We start from the raw sequence: 6000 nt of genomic DNA, 5'->3' as shown, positions 1-6000 counted from the left end.
AACGATAGAAATATGATTCTTATATGAGTTCAATAAAGTGGTATCACACTCACTTTTTCCTGCCTAATATGAAAAACTTTAATAGAATTCGAGCTTATGATCATAATCAGTCATATTATAAATTATTATGTTAAGATCATCTTTGCAAAACGTCAATTAAAATTAATGTTTAATCAATTAACAATAACGAATAGATAGACAATTCATAAAGCCTTACCAAATCCTTCCACTTGTTTTTATACAGGTCAATTGTTAACGCTTAAAATTGGAAGGTCAACAAAAACCAGCATGACAAACCCTTGGTGGCCTCGAGATGTAGAGCTAGACTACAGACAAAAAGATTTGAGTGGTTCATTGTTAAAAATGGGCTACGACCACTGTAGTGGTCTAATATACATTTGATGTGGATTACAAGAGAGCTCAACACTAGAATAATGTAGTTTTCTTCTCGTGGTCCGACTGCTTATAAGGGTTCCTTGACCTCTTTAGGCCTTGAGTGAGGCCCAAAAGTTCTAGCTCTCAATTCTCTCATTGTCCTATCATTTAATGAGCCAAGCAGTAGACATGACCTATAAGCTATTCCTCAAAGCTATTCCTCTTGACATGTGGAGAGGAAGTGCATTCTCTCAAAGCTACTTGCACAATTTCTCAGATGCCACATACTGAGCACACTACTCATTCAAAAGTGGTTGGAAAACACTATATTGAGCGCTAAGCCTGACAGGCTTTAAGTCTCTTCATAAACTTCTTCACCCGTCGATGGTCAACACGTGGCTGAGAGTTCACGTCCGGCAGACTTATCCTTGGAGCTCCGTGCCACAAAATTGGTTAGGTTTGCCAACTGGCTCAAGTGGTCAGAAAATACTTTTAACTTTTGCGTTCCGTAGAGTCCTTATCCATAATACACTTCTCTTCTCATAATGAAAATACTACGCGGTTATTAATTCCGTTTTATATAGATTGCTCTTCAAATGCTACACTTGATAACCATCACTAGTGGCTCAGTGGTTGAGAACGAATTCCAGGTTCATATTCAACACGACATGTCCTGAGTTCTTTTCCTGACGCTTGTGAATAACTCCATGGTGGCTAGGGGGAGGCTGAAATGCCTCTGTGAGTATTCACAACCTCCAAAAAGGAGGTGGATTACTGTGACGAAATCATCAGCTAGTTTTTTTTTTTTTTTTTTTTTAACAAACAATGTTATCTACACTAAGGGGTGAGGGAATATGCGGCTAAACTTCACAATGAACTAGCAATAATAATGCCGTTCAAATTCACATTTGACGATAATCGAACCTAAGACCTTTCATCTACAAATATAAATGAATACCTCTAAATAGTAATACTAAATGGCACCATCTAATCCTCTTCTGACAAAAAGAAACAGAAAAAGAAATACAACACATGATGAGCCGATGGAATATAGCTGCGTGTTCTGGTGAAAGCTATGGGGAGAATCCAAAACCCTAGATTTATCTAATAATATTTTATTAGAGAATCAGCAAATGAAAGAGAGGAAAAAAAGGAGATTACGTGTAAGATCGAGTGGGGGCATCATGACCTCCATAGCCCCCACCAGCTCTCTATCTCTGTCCTCCAAAGTCTCCCCCACCATCATTTCCCCTCTCTTTTTTAATTCGTCTTCTTCGCAGATATTTTTCATCTCTCTCAACTCCCTCGTCTCGCACCTTCTTTTTCCTCGTTAGGCATCCGCTCACTACTGTCTCCTCCATTGAAGCAGAGATCTCCTCCTCCTCCTCCTCCTCTGTTTGTCCCCTTTTCTCCGTCCGATTCTCCTGATTCCACCGACCTCGCGATCTTCCTTAATCACCGCGTTTCTCTGCCTGCATTCTCCTTCTTCTGCTTTATTCCATTTCCTCCACCTCTTCCGACCTGTAATTTCGCTGTTTCTTGACGAATATCGGTCCGCCTTCGACCGCGAACCGTCTGTTTGGCTGCCTAGAAAATTCCAGAAAATTACAAGCTTAAATGAAACTGAGAAAGAATCGCGTAATAGTAGAGTCCTTATCGTAAGCCCTACGTCGTAAGTGTCATACTTATCCTTCACTTTCAGATAATTTTTATCTTACTGTGAATTCAGTATTGAGCTGAGCTTCTTTTTATTTTTTATTTATATATATAATTATATATTGCAAAATTTGAGAAAAATATATGTTCACTGCCACTTGTTTGTGATCTCTACTTATACTTTTGTTCTTTGGAATTTTCAGAAAATAATATTATTGTAGAGGAAATTTATTTTGTTTTGGAGACAGACGCCTTCGCTATGCAATTCAGGTACAAGATTACTACTCTTTCTTTTTACTGTTGCCTGTAAATTGTGCTCTGTTCGCCACAAATTGCTTTTAACTTGGTTGGTGTCACTGCCTTGATCACCTTTAACTTTAATTTAAATTTTACCTTGTTCGATGCACCTGTTTTTTTATTATTTTCATGAACTCTCTATCTTCTTACTGTAATGTTAATTCCGTGACAGCATTATAAAATACTGTGCCAAAAAAAAAAAAAAATGAGGTGACAGAAAATTCATGGAAAGTCCTACTTTTGAAGAGTCTTCTTAGCATTTCTCTTCCTCGTAATTATGTTAAATTCATGTCATGTGTTACACGTTTCGGTTTTAGTTTCTAACTACTAATAGGCTGGCTATGTTCCATCAGTTCTTGTCCTAGTGTTATCTATGATTCATCTCTCCCAGACCCTGCGTAAAGCGGGAGCCTTATGCACTGGGTACGACAAATAGTAGACAAATCGAGGATATTGTCAATTTGATTTGAGGATTCATTTATTGGACCATATCGGCTCCACAATACCTCTTTATTTCATGATATGCCGCTAAGTAGGTGTTAGTGTATGCAATCTTGTACAAGTAGCAAAGTAGCTTGTAGTATATTAGTACCGATGCTTTATGGGTTAACCCTCGAACCAATTGTATACCCGCTTGTTTTTTTGACAAAGATTCAAGATTTTTTCGGTTATGTTATTGTTTTATCTTCCAATTGTTAAGTGTGTTTGTCTGATGCAGTTCATCGAGTTTCTGGTCTGCATAAGGAATGTACGATGTTCAATCATAGCTTTAAAATATATTATGTAATGTACATCCGTTATTAACAGTTGTCATTGTGTTGTGAACTTGCATTCTTGATCATATGATAACTTTAGAACATTATGAATGTACATACTAAATGTGCATCCATTAATGGAAGTTATTAGAATACGTATAAAAAATATGCCCTTTTTAGCCTCGAGGAGGCATCTACGTTTTCATTTTTGCTTAATAACGTTTTTCAGATAGTTATTTCAACGATCAGATAAACTAGATAGGTACCTGTGTATGGCCTGGCAGGTTATAGTAGTAGTGCTTGTGGCATTGATTATGGCATGTTGGATGAATGCTTGTTTCATGGCGGATTGTATAACCAAGAGGTGGTGGCATGATGATTTTTAGTAGTACATTTGTTCATTGGTGGAACTTAGTCTTGTAGTTGCAGTGGTTATGATAGTGTCCTTAAGAGTTAAGGTGGTGATAAAAATGTTGATGTTATAGTTAGCTGTTCATGGTGCTAATGCCCAAAATGATGGCGTTTTTTAGGGTGATTGAATATTGTGAGTTGATACTGTGAATAATTTGAAACTTTGCCTTACTTAGCAGTGGTTGATCTCAATCTCATATTTGTAAAAAGTCCTGGAGAATAAAAATATAGAATATTTAGATCTTGCGAGGGAACAATTACTGAGTATATATGATAACTTTCACTGTTTCACATGAGAGAAGACTGATGATTATCAGTGATTTGAAATTTTTTTAATTATGTTTTGATTTGCTCTTTTTTCTCTGATGTGTTTTCATTGTAAAAATTGTGGATTCACAAAGTTTTCTTAAGTTCAATTAGACTTTGTCTGGTGGGTGGTTATCACCACCATATGTAGAGGAGCATGATAGACTGGTAGTTTGTGCAGATGAACGTATAAAATTGATTGGAGTTGAGCATGATAGACTCAAACTATTCTCATAAGTTATAAAATACTTAATAGTATTGCTTAGTACACATTGTTGGCTCATCCTTCAAGTGTTTGTTGGGAAGTGATATCGAATGCTTGGGTTGTGCAGTAGTAGGATTATTAAGTTGCTAGTTGAGCATTCATGTTCAGGTTAGCCTATGTTTATGTAGATCAACTCTGATGATCTTTCGTTTCCAATAGTTAACCACAAGTTGACATTTGGATTTATGGATCTTGCTTAAGTATCATATACTTTCCCATGTCATCCATGATGTAGGATTCAAGGTATTCCCTTGCCCCCCTGCCATCTTTCCCTCTCAGTTTAGGGCTGTTTGTCCTCACTGAGATGGGAAGCATACCCGTAACAAATATACATGGACGAACCTATCTGATTTGCTTACTTGTTAGAGTAAGGGAATAGGGGGGAGCACTTCCACTACGAGATAGAGAATAGGTCCGAAAAGAACAATCTTTGAAAGAACTTAAAATAATGTGTTTCCCCCTCGGCAAGCAGAGTGACCTCTTCCAGTTACCGGTAACTCTGTCCTTTCTTCTGTTAGCTATCTCAACTCTTCAAGTCGAGTTCTAATTGCTATAAAAAAAAATTATCCCATTGAGTTGTGAGTTTGTTCCAGTGGACTATATAAACATGCATGCTTTGCTTTTTGAAGGACCTTATTATGGGCTTCTTAGTTGCTTTTTTTATGCCACCTAGCATAGTAAATTAATGCAATGGCTTACCTGCTTATTAATTATGTCACCTTTGGTAGAAGGTACTTCCTCATAACTGTATGGCCCACGATCTAAGGCCTTCTAAAAAAGTGATTGCTCAAGCTGTTTTTCTTGAGTAACTTAGACCTCCTCAACGCATGCATGGCTGCTGTAGGATTTAGAGTATTGCAATAAAAGCTTTCCTCCATGAATAACTAGTAGAGAGCACACATTTTGTTTGTGTGTGTGAACAATTTCTCTTAATAAGTGCATATTTTTTTTAATATTACATAATTGCTAATCACTGTTTTGTCCTTCTTATGCAAATATTGTGTATCAAAAGTGAGGGTAAAATTGGAAAAATATGTTTGTCATTATCTCAAAAAAGGGTAAAATAGGAAAAATAGGGACATGATTGTCATTTTGCCAAAAGATACTAAATTACTATTTTGCCCTCCTTTTGTCAATAATGTGTATCAAAAGTGATGGCAAAATAGGAAAAAAGGAGAAAAAAGTTGACAAGGAGGGTTTTCTTAATAGTATAGATTTGTAGTAGTTCGAGTTGATATTTGAATTTCTATGCCTTATTTACGTTTCCCAAGTCTCCTCATTGTCTGGATCGTGCTCTATGTATCCAGCAATAGACTAAACTTAGCAAATTAGAGAAGAACTAGAAACACACAAGATTTTATACTAGTTTGGTTGGACTATTGCCTACTTTCAGTTGTGATTTTCCTAAGTAGAGAAACTACTTATTTGATTAATAAAAGAGTTACAGTACTTTTGCAAAGCCCTAGAACTAATCGCCCCTTATCCCTTTCGACTGCCTCTGGCTTTGCTCTCCTTTTCCTAGCCTTGCCGCCTCTTATTTATATGTATAGGGTATGGTTTACATGCTTATTTTCTGATTAAGTTTCCTATTCCATATAGAATAGGAAAGTACACTTTCTTACCTATTCCAATTAGACTTCTAAGATTTCTTATCTAATTGTACAAGGAAACTTTGATTCTTTCCTAGTCCCTTTAAGAGAAGAACCGATGCACCCTTACGTTCCCTAATACAATCGTAAACAAAATAGTATACTAACTTTGACGAGCCAAAATCCTAACAATCTCAGACCACACCTTTTCTGCACTCTGTTAACTGGCTTCTCAGACCACGCCTCTTTTGCACTTTGCCCAAAAACGATCAGGTAATCCTGTATGAAATCGCATGCTTCTGTCTTTCCATGAGAGTTTTGTTCATCCCCTCAACAACTCCATTTT

At 36.8% G+C, this 6000-nt stretch overlaps 1 long non-coding RNA gene across 6 annotated transcripts in view; it reads left to right on the top strand.

Annotated features, from left to right (window-relative positions):
• The first annotated feature begins 1494 nt into the window (after positions 1 to 1494).
• LOC126632207 (uncharacterized) overlaps positions 1495 to 6000 on the top strand; it is an 18952-nt gene continuing 14446 nt past the window's right edge. For 3 of the 6 annotated variants that reach the window (XR_007626641.1, XR_007626640.1, XR_007626638.1), the window contains exons 1-2: positions 1495 to 2047; positions 2235 to 2301. This is a non-coding gene — a long non-coding RNA (uncharacterized LOC126632207). The remainder of the gene's footprint in view (positions 2048 to 2234; positions 2302 to 6000) is intronic. The other 3 variants (XR_007626637.1, XR_007626639.1, XR_007626636.1) reach the window with 3 other exon arrangements.

Source organism: Malus sylvestris, chromosome 8, assembly GCF_916048215.2.
Source record: "Malus sylvestris chromosome 8, drMalSylv7.2, whole genome shotgun sequence".
NCBI lineage: Eukaryota > Viridiplantae > Streptophyta > Magnoliopsida > Rosales > Rosaceae > Malus > Malus sylvestris.
Note: the sequence above shows the minus strand (reverse complement) of the source record. Positions and strands in the feature narration are given on the sequence as shown.